Genomic DNA, 13,571 nt, shown 5'->3' with positions numbered 1-13,571 from the left:
GGATGATGGAAAGCACCTCTGGAATGGTGCAAAGTCCCTCCCCTAGGACAGGGAATTTGAATCATGGAGTGGGCTTGTTAAAATGCAGACTCTGATTCAGCAGGTCCGTGGTGGGTTTGGAATTCTGCATTTGCAACCAGCTCCCAGTTGACATGGATGCTGACAGTCCATGGCACTTTATATTTTCTTTTCTCATGGCAAGAGTAACTTTTCAGCCATTTACCCTATTATAGTTGTTTACAAACGCATCCCTTATTTCCCACTAGGTTCCAAGCCCCTTGAAAATATACTGTTACTGACTTGGTGAATATATAATGATTAATTGCCTTGATTTGTCAACTAGGGGGTCTGGAATCTAAACCCACTTCTGCTACAAATGAATTTCGTGACAATGATCACTTTCACTGAAATCCCCCCATCTCTATATTGTACAATGCAAGGAGCAGGTGTGGACTAGAATTTGGGTGTTATTTAAAAGCAAGAGCAGGACCCAGGTGTGAATGAAGGAAAAGACTCATGTAGTGGTGGGTCACAGGGAACCCAAGAATCGATATAATGTCTTTAGGGCTCTAGAATTTTTTTTTTCTTCCCAGGATGTGGATCCCATGTTGCCAGACCTTATAAATTTCCAAGAAGCTGGAAATCTGATTTTTTAAATTAATGTAAAAATCCTCTCACTTTTAAGTGTTGACAAAATAATTTTTTTAAAAGGAAAAGAAACACTGATAATGAAATGATAACTTTTGCAGGCCAAAGACTGCCTAGTTTGCAGCCTCTGGCTTGGACTAGGCTCAAAAGCTTTCTACCAGCAAACACATAAGAACTACATTCACAAATAGCAGCCACGTCAAACCAATAAGAGCAACATTCATGATGGACAAACCAAACCAATTCCATTGGTGGTTTGGAAGTGGCTGGTGTCTCAGAGCTCTGGACATAGGATCCTGAGTTTCATATATAAGACTGGTGGAATGGGCTGTGCATTGAGCACTGGCAGGTTATATGAGCTCTCTCAAAGGTATTTGCTCCATGCATGGCTTGTAGTTGGGTTTGTTCACATGTTCACTGTTCTGGAAGTTGTGAAACATGTTTCCAGTTTTTGAGGTGGCTGTACTCACCTGTAAAATATTCCGGAATTATGAGAGTCATTCTCATAGAAATAATGGGGTTTATAGGATAATCCAAAGGAGGTGATAACCCATCAATCAGAGAGTAGTAATCTTTACCTTTTAACTTCTATGATCCCTTTAATAGGAACCACTTGTTCAACTGTCAAAGTTTTTCTCTTGATTCAGGTGCCATCACCAGCCCTGATTAGAGACTACTACACTTTTCTCCAAAGGTGGCGCAGTATAAATGCGGAGATACACTTTATTTTACACGGATATAAATATCCCTAAATTAGGGTGTGCACTTTCTTCATATAACTTTATTTGGTTGCAGAAAAGAATTGAGGGTCACAGAAGAGTATTATAAGAGCTGCATCTTCAGTAGTTCACAACAGATCCATACCTATCTATCATTTTCTGATGTTCAGTTTTTCTGACCTGAGTTCTCTGGAGCTAACCTTATAATGACACTTAGCCTATTTGAATTCTTTTTTTCCCCATCCTTCTTAGATTGTGTAATTGTTTCATTCACATGATGATGTGTCATGTCCTGAATTTTATATCCTGGAAAACATGTAGTAAGTCAAACTTGCTCAGACATGATGACACCACATAGACATGGCTGATTGTAAGAGGAGACAAATGGTTTAGTCTTAGATGTGAGATAAAAATTGGGGTTACTGGCAAGCATTAAATATTTATAAAGCAGCCAATCTTTGGTAGTCATCAGGAAGTGTTTCTGTGTGAGGCGTGTCAGGCTTTATAATTAGTTATGGGACTTATAATTATTTGAGTTTTTTGCCATGCTATTTTCTGCCTGTGAAGGACCATTATTTTAAATGTGTAATAAGAAGAGAAATACTGTTTGAGAAAGTGGTCACTTTTCAGTTTTTAAACTTTTGAATAATAATTTATGTGACAGACTCAATCTATTAGTGACTTTGAATTTTTTTAAATTACATTTTCAAGGATAGTGTTACACCAAAATAAAGATCATGAACTTTAGTGTAAGATAAAAATAATTCTAAAGGTAGGTATCTTCGTCTGTCTTAAAGCTTTCTCCATTAGGAATAATAAAAACAAAATAAAAGACACAAAGCAAACCTCACATTTTCTTCTGGAAAACACTGTACTTTTGATTCTTAGCAGAAATGGCCTTGTTAATACTTATGGCATTTGTAAATATAACTAAGAAAGGGCTTTTTTTTTTTTTTCCTGAAAGAAAGTTGCTACATTAACATCATAAGTTTCTAAAAACTCTTCAGGGAGAGGAAAAGAAAAAAATCCTCCAAACCTTAATAAAAGTTCCCAGCAAAACCATTAGGGATTTCAATTATGAAGCTGTTCTCAAGACTCTTGTAAAGGTTATTTGTTGAACAATTTCTCTGTAACCGTGTATGACAAATTACTCGCTTGGCACTGTAAATGATGCACAAGCCCTTTAATTAGAATATAGCACTCGATATCTTTAAGACCTTCTAACATTTCTTAGTTAATATTATTCCTCATGAGCCTTTCCAAAGAAATGAGGACTAGTTTGTAGAATCGAAATGGGTGATGGAGGAGGGTGGACAGGGACCTTGCACAGGGCTGGGAATATCCAGAAGCCACACAAAGAAAGGAAGGCTCTGACCCCAACAAGTTTTGATTGCAAAGGCGACTCTGATAACAGAGTTTTTTTTATTATCCATTGCTTTTAGCCTTATTTACCATCAGGCTCTCTTGCCACAAGCATGCTTTTTAGTTCTGACAGCCCTGAATTATGGCCATTGTGGGATCCTATCTCATTAACTGAAATGGGAGAATAAAACATCAAACAATCTTAAAAATAGTTTGGCACTGTGAAACCACTTAGGAGCAGCTGTCAAACAGGTTGGAAGATAAACTTCTAAATAAAAAGAATAGAGAGAGCTGCAGTGTCCTGCCATATGCTTCCTCGGCATTATAGACTCCTTAATAATATGAAGTGCTCGTGTTTATGCAGAATAGGCCAGACACTCCATATATGATATTGATTATGCCTTAACCCCAATTTAGTAAAGACGTACTCCTCCTTTTCCTAATCAGATATTGCAGAAGCAGTTTTCTGAAAGAAAAAAATGTCCCTAATGCCAAGCCATATTTTATCTGCGAAGGCTGTGGCGGGAGATAGGGCTTTGTCTTGCCTGTCATTGTGGCTAGGAGCCCAGTTTTAGGACAGCAAGGCCCCTCTGGGGCTCTTCTCCAGCAGTTTCCATCCAGCGATTCAAAAACATACATCTTTATCAAGCTGTTGTTGTCAGACAACATTAGATAATTAATAGGCCATTTGTCAGCCTGCACAAAACATGTTAAAATCCCAAACACAATCAGGATAAATATAGTTGCTTGCTCTCTGAAGGCTTTTTGTTCTGTCATGCAGCCATTGCAGGCAGATATTTGCTATTAAATGAGACTCATTATTAATCACATCTAATGTTAATTAATTAACCACCTCTGTATATTGAGGGCTCTCTGTGACTTTCAATTGTTTTAAGAAGCTAATTGGTAACTTAGCAGTTTACATCTAAGTTACTATTTCTCATTCCATTCATGTAAGGATTTTATTTGGTGAAATATATTTGTTTGCATTTGAGAAATTTCCCTTAAAAAGCCAGCAGTTAAGGTTCTGTGTATAACTATGCAAGAAGTGATTAGGGAATGAAAGCTATGGAAAAATATGTAGCTGCCATTGCTTTTTCTCATGCCTAGCTTATTGAAAATAATTTTTTGTTATTTTCAAACCTTACAGAAAAATAGAAATATTCAAATCTAATTTTTAGTAGATGATGAAAATAAGGATGATACCCAGGGTTAGCCAAATTAGGTATTCATTCATTCACTCACTCATTCAAGAAATATATGGCAAGTATGTGTGCTCAGCTATTGGTCAATTCTAGGCCTTGTGGGAAACCTGGCCCCTCTGAAGCCGGTGCAGAACTGCATTTTAGTTGTTTGAAACTGTGCGCTACTAGAAAGCAGGGACTTGACATCCATGATACACATCCCCTTTGTGTCTAGTACTGTGTTCCTTTACGTGGTAGATGCTGAGTTTGTATTCCTAGAACTGAATCAACAAATTCCAATACAATGTAAATATCTTCTAAATTCTGACTGACTCATGAAGGAAGATGCATAATATAATTAACAGAAATAATAATATCAACATTGATCCATCATAGATTTATGTAGTGCATTTCAGTTTACCAATGGATTTCCCATATGTTAACTTATTTAATTTTTAAAATGTTAACTTATTTAATTTAAAAATTTTTAACAATCATTTTTGTCCTACAAATAAGGAAAATGCATGTGTTTCCTAAGCAGTCTCAAGCTTGACCTCTATCACTTGGCCTTTCAAAGAAATCAGCTTTGCTCTGCCAGTCTACCAAGCCGTAGTTGGGCATGTGGCCGTGAGTAGTGATGACCCGGCTTACCAAAGCATCTGAGAATATTGATTGATGTCTATTGGAAGATTTGATCCATTCAAAGTTTTTTTAAAAATCGATGACTATTATTTGGGAAGGACTACCTTGAGGGATCACATATATAAAAAAGCATTACTAGAGACTAGTATTTTGAGAAGAGGAATTATTTGAACATTTCATCAGATAAACAGACAAGCAGAAGTAAGGGGAAAAACAGTTCCCCATCTTTGTGCTTTAAATTATCAGTTAGCAGTGGGGCTTTATGCCTCAGTTTAAGGCAAACCATGTCTATTTTAAACATGCTCGCAGGATAGCTTTTTTCCACATCTATTATGAAAATATTTTTAATGTCTTCTGTAATTCTTATTCATATGTAATTATGAATGTCTCACTAAGCGATAGAAATTTTGTGTAAATTGTATTTTACATAGAAATAAAAATCACAAGAATCATCAATGGTATAATACACTAAAGACACCTCTCTAAAGTGTAGCATACAAAATATAATTTATAACATTGCTCATTGAGACCTAGAATATTTTCCCTTACTATCTGGAACTTCTTAGAAATAGGCATAAGAAAGAATGGGACATTTTTCCACAGTTGATGACATGGATGGTGGAGTACCTGGAGATATATGTAGTGTTAAACAAACAGGTAAACATGTAACAAGCAAACCAAAGACCCAACAGCCAAGCCAGAGCTTTCTATCTACTTTCCCTTCTCTTTATAACCACTGGAACCTCTTCACAGCTAAGATGGTTAATATTTTCATAGTACATATTCCTATTCATTTTTACAAGTAGAGTTCTTTTTATGTATAAGACTTTTTTTTACAGAATACTTTTTAAATGGGAAATAAGATGCTGTGCACTTGTGAATATCACATTTTGCTTTTTTTTTTTTCACCATCTTAAATAAAGTCTAAATGAGAGAGAGACAGAGAGAAGTATTTTCAGTCCAAATACGTAGGGCATGAAAATCTCACACACACATGCATAGAACAACTTCAGAGCTTAAATTGTTTTATCCCTGTAGAAGGGCTGTTGTTGAATTATGTGTAGGGTGGAGAAAGATGACTGGATTAAAAAAATGTCCTTTAGCTAACAAAGATCTAGATTGGAATTTAACTTGAACCAGTTTGAGTGATATTCCAGAGGCTTTTATTGCTGGAAATAATATTGAATGGAAAACAGTTAAGCTAAGTGGAAATATTTTATATCATAGGATGCCATATTCTGGATTATAATTATATGGCTTTTGCATTCGGTTCCCATCATGAACTTGTGAAAGATCCTTTTCTTCTTATGCAGAGCCTTGGCCTCATTTGTAATAACAGCTCCTGAAGCACAGCTTTTGTGAAAATTTCTGCTTTTACTTTTTTAAGGTAAACTCAGTGGTATGTATGTGTAAGGAAGTAGGGAGATTGGCCACGTTGACTAAATCCATTGTCAGGATCTGTGTGTTTTCATGCTCTCTCTCTGAGGTAAAGAATGAAGGCTCCCTTCAAGAGAACACAGCGTGACTACTCCAACTGTCTTCTCTGGCCTCTTTTTTGTCATCATTTTTTTTTTTCATTTTGTCCTGAAGATGTAAGCTGCTGTTGTCTAGAGGGAGTGGAAAAGGTTTTTCTTAGGGATGTTAATTTCAAGGCTGAGTAGTTTCCAGTCACCAGGCCTTGCTGGAAGTTTCCTTCAAGATTTGCTTGGAGGCAGCAGGGGCCTATTTGTCTCACCTGCAAGGAACATGGCCTTAAAAAAAATAACAAGAACTTTTGGAAGCTTTTTAAATTAGCACCTTGGAGTCTTTGGCTTTAGACTGCTTATTTGTTAATTCTTGTGGTGATTTTCTTCCTGGTGCTGTGTGTTTAAAGTACTAAATCGTGAACTTCCCGTATAGTCTTCAAAGCTTTTTACTCAAGTGGCCAAATAGGTTTATGTTAGTGTCTTGAGCATGACACATATTTCAGAAATAATATTTGTTCTGGCATAGCCTAATAACTATAAAATTGAGATGCAAACCAGAAAAAATTTCTTTAAAGTCCGTAATGCCATTTTAGAGGGAAATATTCTTTATTCCCTAGACAGAGTAAGAAGCTGCTCTTGTCCAAATTATGAGTTGTGAAACCTTCAGACATAAAAGAAAGCAAAATTGTTGACATGTTATTGGGACATAACTTTTCTCCCCAGTGTTTCTTTGTTGTAGAGAGAATAAGGAAAAATAAAACAGCAGCAATCTTTCTACAATATTCTTACAGAGGAAAAAGAATTAGAGGGAATATGCTACCCAAGTTTACACCTGCTTTGTAACTCTTTGGTCTCCAGTTTGACACCATTAAGGAAACTGAGGATTTCAGCCAATTACAGCTGATGGTTTCATTGTATTTCTTTTTTTCCGATGGTATCACATCCTATATTTCTTTACGTATTGTCTCAGACATACATGCATGTAGTTGGATAATGGGATATTCAACATAGCTTACCGCCACCCCACCAAATTATTAAGCTATTTCAAAACAAGAAATAATGCTGAGGGAAAATTTGTATTAGCTTGATTGATTATCTTATTTTAATCCATATTAAAGCTTTAAGTCTCTAGGCGTGGCTCTTTACTTCTAACACCTCATAAATTATAGCTATAATGAAGCAGTCATTTATCCTGAGCTGATGATAAATGGCTTGCCCTAGGAGGAACTAAAGAATAGGCAAGTAGATCATTTTCATATTTGGTGAAAACAATATTAAGTACCCAGACCTCAGTGATTGCCCTAATAAATGAATAATCTGAGGTGAGGGGCTTGGCAGTCAGTGTAAAAAATAACCTGAGCTTTCTCTGTCATTTGTCAGGCTTTGCTATGACAGCATGCATTATGGGTAAATGAGCAATCAGCAAGAACTATGTTATGGCTGGGATGTTTTTGAGAAATTTATCATATGCATTGCTTAGTACCTTAAGACCTTAAGGCTTAATGGCTATAGTGCATGACTGCAAGTGAGCACAGTTCCTATTTACCATGGTATGCTTCATTTTTGCTCCATCTCTCACCTTAAAGAAAGAAAAGACCTTTCGTGATTGAGCTTCATTTGGCTTTGCTTTCAAAACGTTAAGGTCTTTATATGATGTTCTCTCTGTTGACAGATACTACTCCTGGTAGATTGGCTACAGGAGATTTTGGAGTCGTGATTTCAAATAAAATTTCAGGGTCAAAAATTTATCATGGTATGGAGGTGTCAAAGTCTGGATTCCAGTGTACCTGAAGCCAAATGTATTATGGAAAGTGACATTACCTCCTTATAATAGTATTAAATATTTAATGGTACTTAAGAATTAAATGATTTTCCACCCTCCTCAAACCACCGAACAGTTGATCTCTTTCATTTATTACAGAATTGGAAATAATCAAGAGTAGTCGAGATGTGAATGCTTCATTGGAATTATGCAATGTGTTATGACAATGTCTGACTCATTATGGTTTGCTGCCATATGCAGTGAAAAAGGAAATCAGGATGCAAATTCCTCTTTCCAGGCCAGGGGTCTCACATGCACACTCCTGTGGATGCTATTCTAAAATATTTGATTAAAGATAATGTGGCTTTACCAGTACCTCTCTTGCCATAATATCCCAAATTTACATGTGCCTTTGAAGTTAGATGTACACTGAATTAAAAATCTGGCTTTACCCCTAGTTTGATAAATTTGTTTATTAGTTACTCTGAACATCATTTTACTCCTGTGTAAAATGGTGAAAACACTGTCTTGAAGGATTGTTGTGTGGCACAAATGAGATAATGTATAGAAGATGCTTAGCATGTGATGGGCGACCTATAAATAAATACTAAGTTAGTTCTATATCTTCTTAAAATCCTGGTCAGGCACCTAAGCATTCCCACAACGTATAACACGAGTGGCATTTTACAAGATATGGTAGCAAGGCTGGTTGCTTAGTATATTAGATCAAGGAGCTCATGAGACAAATTCAATTACATTAAAATATTTTTTGAATGTCTACTATAGGTCAGGTTCCAGTGATGACCTAAAGATCACCTCGCCGTTGGTCACCATCATCACTGTAATAGCTTCTAATTTCTCCCCCCTCCTAGCTCTCATCTATAGCAATTTCCAGTTGAATTTCCAAACTACAGATCTGATCACACCATGACTCCTAGTTGCCCAGCCATTTAGCACCACAAACAAGGGTTTAAATAATATACTTCTGACATACCATTTCAGCTTCATTTCTTGCCTTCTCTTTTATGCCTATATTCCAGCTATGCAGAGTTACTCACCAATCTTTCATTTGTAGGTCACATTTGTGCTTTTTCTTTGCCTAGAATTTCCTTCCACTCAACTGTCTTGGCATGGCCAAATCCTCGTTCGAGATGTATTTCAAATTTGAGCTCTGGTGTGTAGCCTTTCCAGTCTTTCCAGGTGGAGATGGTTTCTTCCTCTTAGTTGTTTCCTGAATACTTTGTGTGTAATAAACCACTCATCATGTTGTGCTGTAAGCATCTATTTGTGTGCTCTGCTTCCCACTATGGATTCCTTGAAGACAGTGACAGAGTTGACATTTTTACTTCTAGAAATTAACATGGTACCTGGAACACAGTAGACGCTTTATAAAGGTACTTTGTAAACATAAGAATCAATGAGAAAGGTATGATTCTGCCTTTCTTTGGACATCTCAAACTCAGAGTCAGAAAAGTTATTGGTGGGGGGAGATAGTAGATAACCATCCACCTCTTCTTGTGATCTTAACCTACAGAGCCCCACATCCTGCATTATTCATCCATTCCCTCCCCCAGTCAACTAAAATTTACAAAATGCCTGCTTTGCCTGGCCGCCTTCTAGCTACTGAATGAGAAGGTGCATTTTTATAGGAGAAGATGGAGGTGGAGCAGGAGAACTCTAGGGCATGGGTGGCAGAGGGCACCAATAAGACTTAATTCTTCCACCCTTGGGAATTGTAGACATCTTCACAAGGGGTCAAGAAATTGGGTGGTTCAAAGCAATTTCCTTTACATCTCAAGGATGAGGAAGACTTGAACTAATGTAGAATCTTCTAGATTGTAGATAAAATGAAGGAGTTGGATTTCAATATTTTACATTGAGGATCCCTTTTCATAACATAAAAAATTCTTAGACCTGTAAGTATTTATTTGTTGACAAAATTATACTGAAAAAAATAATTGAAAATTCAGTAACTGTTAATTAATTTTCCACTTAGTGAACCACAATGGCATATGCAGGGAGTGCCTAAAGCTTGGTGCACCCCCTGAACAAGCCATCCTGATAGGGATGAGGGCAGTAGCACTGCATAGTCATTAGGAGCATGGGCTTTTGAATCAGGCAGACTTGGGTTCAAATCTTGGTTCTGACACCAGGTATATGATCATGAGAAGCTCTCTCAGTCTTTATTTCCTTAACTGAAAAAACAGTAATAGTGACCTCACAGTGGGTGCCAGTGTGGGATTTAAGATAATAAAGGTAGATAAGGATAACGCACAACACACAGAACTACTACTCACTTAATTATCAGGAAAGGGAGGGTAGCTTAGCAAGTTCTATGATGTAAACTCAGGGCAAGGTGGCTCTGTGGAAGACCAGGCTTATTTGTGTAGCGTGGAGAGTGTCTGTATTAGTTCGGTTTTATGCTGCTGATAAAGACATATCTGAGACTAGGAAGAAAAAAGGTTTAATTGGACTTACAGTTCCACATGGCTGGGGAAGCCTCAGAATCATGGCAGGGCAAGTGGCAAGAGAAAATGAGGAAGAAGCAAAAGCGGAAACTCCTGATAAACCCATCAGATCTCATGAGGCATATTCACTATCATGAGAATAGCAAGGGAAAGACTGGCCCCCATGATTCAATTACCTCCCCCTGGTTCCCTCCCACAACACGTAGGAACTCTAAGAGATACAATTCAAGTTGAGAGTTGGGTGGAGACACAGCCAAACCATATCATTCCACCCATGGCCCCTCCAAATCTCATGTCCCCACATTTCAAAACCAATCATGCCTTCTCAATGGTCCCCCAATGTCTTAACTAATTTCAGCATTAACTCAAAAGTCCACAGTCCAAAGTCTCATCTGAAACAAGGCAACTCCCTTCCACCTATGAGCCTGTAAAATCAAAAACAACCTAGTTGCTTCCTAGCTACAATGGGGGTACAGGTATTAGGTAAATACAGCCATTCCAAATGGGAGAAACTGGCCAAAACAAAGGGGTTACAGGGCCCATGCAAGTCCAAAATCCAGTGGGGTAGTCAAATTTAAAGCTCCAAAATGATCTCCTTTGAATCCAGGTCTCACATCCAGGTTACACTGACGCAAAAAGGGGTTCCCATGGTCTTGGGCAGCTCTGCCCCTGTGGCTTTGCAGGGTAGAGCCTCTCTCTTGACTGCTTTTATGGGCTGGCACTGATTGTCTGCAGCTTTTCCAGGTGCACAGGGCAAGCTGTCGGTGGATCTACCATTCTGGGGTCTGGAGGATGGTGGTCCTCTTCTCACAGCTCCACTAGAAAGTGTCCCGGTAGGGACTCTGTGTGGGGGCTGTGACCCCACATTTCCCTACTGCACTGCCCTGGCAGAGGTTCTCCATGAGGGCCCCGCCCCTGCAGCAAACTTTTGCCTGGGCATCCAGGCATTTCCATACATCTTCTAAAATCTAGGCAGAGGTTCCCAAACCTCAATTCGTAACTTCTGTGTACTCACAGGCTCAACGCCACTTGGAAGCTGCCAAGACTTGGGGCTTCCACCCTCTGAAGCCACAGCCCAAGCTCTATGTTTGTTCCTTTCAGCCATGGCTGGAGTGGCTTGGACACAGGGCACCAAATTCCTAGACTACAAACAGCATGGGGACCCTGGGCCCACCCACAAAACCACTTTTTCCTCCTGAGCCTCCAGGCCTGTGATGGGAGGGGCTGCCATGAAGGTCTCTGACATGGCCTGGTTACATTTTCCCCATGGTCTTCCTACTTATGCAAATTTCTGCAGTTGGCTTGAGTTTCTCCTCAAAAAATGGGTTTTTATTTTCTATTGCATCATCAGGCTGCAAATTTTCTGAACTTTTACGCTCTGTTTACCTTTTAAAATGGAATGCTTTTAACAGTACCCAAGTCACCTCTTGAATGTTTTTCTGCTTAGAAATTTCTTCTGCCAGATACCCTAAATCATCTCTCTCAAGTTCAAAGTTCCACAGATCTCTAGGGCAGGGGCAAAATGCCTCCAGTCTCTTTGCTAAAACATAGTAAGAGTCACCTTTGCTCCAGTTTCCAACAAGTTCCTCATCTCCATCTGAGACCACCTCAGTCTGGATCTTACTGTTCATATCACTATCAGCATTTTTATCAAAGCCATTCAACAAGTCTCTAAGAGGTTCCAAGCTTTCCCACATTTTCCTGTCTTCTTCTGAGCCCTCCAAACTGTTCCAATCTCTGCCTGTTACCCAGTTCCAAAGTCATCGGGTATCTTTTCAGCAACACCCCACTCTACTGGTACCAATTTACTTGTTTTCATGCTGCTGATAAAGACATACCCGAGACTGGGAAGAAAAAAAGGTTTAATTGAGCTTACAGTTCCACATGACTGGGGAGACCTCAGAATCATGGCGGGGGGTGAAAGGCACTTCTTACATGGTGGCAGCAAGAGAAAATGAGGAAGAGGCAAAAACGGAAACCCCTGATAAACCCATCAGATCTCATGAGACTTATTCACTATCACGAGAATAGCACGGGAAGGACCAGCCCCCATGATTGAATTACCTCCCCATGGGTTTCTTGGACAATGCGTGGGAATTCTGGGAGATAGAATTCAAGTGGAGATTTGGGTGGGGACACAGCCAAACCATATCAGTGTTGCTCATGAAAATTTGATGGGGAGTGTCTAGAAATCTGTGACGAGAAGGATGGGCTATGTCGTGACACATCTGGTAAAGGCTTTCAGGTATCTTCCTTGATGTGAGAACTGAGAGTCCTCATAAGATTTGGGAGTAAGGGCAACAAGATCAAAATGATACTTCAGGAACTCTGAAAAAGATTTGGAAGTAGACGGTAGGAAAGACAGGGCAAAGGATAACTTAAATATGTTTCCAAAGTTATCTGCTATCAGTACGAAGAAAGAGCCCTGAGATGCAGTTACGAGAAACTTATGAAAGAGTGAGTTTGGGGATGAAAATATGGGGATTATAAGAAATTCTCTATTTAGTGGGATTTAATGTGAAAAAGGCTCCCAGACCTCAAGAGAGTGGAGGAGCCAGAGCTAACTGTCTAGTGCTGAGAGTCCTCTTCTGTCCTCAGAGAGAACTGAAGCAATTGTTCAGAGTAGCTGGACTTTTCCCTCTGCTCCTCAGGGAGGGATTGCTAAAATGAAAGCCCAAACTGACCTCTGCTGTGTTTTCAGATGAGCACAGCAAGCATCAGACCCAGCACTGTCAGTGGGAAACAGCGGAAGAGTATTGACAGGAGATGAGCCTGTTCAAACAGGATAATGAAGAATAAAATAAATGCCATGGGATTGGATAAGATGGAGGCTGTTGGCAAAGTCAGAGAAGGGCTTTTCATGGAATGATGAGAACAGAAGACAGGTTAAAGCCTTAATTATTTGAGGGCAGATAGAGAAGGCATTCTGTTTTTTGTTTTGTTTCCCTGCTTCTTAACACTGTGATTTGTTCCTAAGATGGGCAAAAATATTACAATATAAACATGGGTATTTAATGCAAACCTATTTCATAGGTCACAATGGGTCTGGGGGTAGATTGGGGCTACATTTCTTCCCCCTTCCCTTCCCCCCACAGAGAATAGTGCAGCGCCTTAAACACCACAATAGTTACACCATAAATATTTTATGACTGAGTGAGGGTAATGAAGGGACCTAATGTGAGGGGCATGGATGGAATCTTTGATGGTGGCATTTGGAAGAGAGTCAAGGAGCCTGCTCACAGGGAAGAGACCCCACTGGAATTTCCATTAGCAATATATTCTTTTCCATGGGATACCAAGAAATTTCAAAGCAGATTGGA

At 39.0% G+C, this 13,571-nt stretch overlaps 1 protein-coding gene and 1 long non-coding RNA gene across 5 annotated transcripts in view; one reads left to right on the top strand and one right to left on the bottom strand.

Moving 5' to 3' along the window:
* LOC130541377 (uncharacterized) overlaps window positions 1–8,846 on the bottom strand; it is a 29,321-nt gene extending 20,475 nt beyond the window's left edge. Inside the window, exon 1 of the long non-coding RNA XR_008955423.1 lies at window positions 8,778–8,846. This is a non-coding gene — a long non-coding RNA (uncharacterized LOC130541377). The remainder of the gene's footprint in view (window positions 1–8,777) is intronic.
* Window positions 1–13,571, top strand: part of MECOM (MDS1 and EVI1 complex locus) — a 578,348-nt gene that overhangs the window by 205,365 nt on the left and 359,412 nt on the right. The window lies entirely within an intron of this gene.

Source organism: Pan paniscus, chromosome 2 (assembly GCF_029289425.2).
Source record: "Pan paniscus chromosome 2, NHGRI_mPanPan1-v2.0_pri, whole genome shotgun sequence".
NCBI classification, from domain to species: Eukaryota; Metazoa; Chordata; class Mammalia; order Primates; family Hominidae; genus Pan; species Pan paniscus.
Note: the sequence above shows the minus strand (reverse complement) of the source record. Positions and strands in the feature narration are given on the sequence as shown.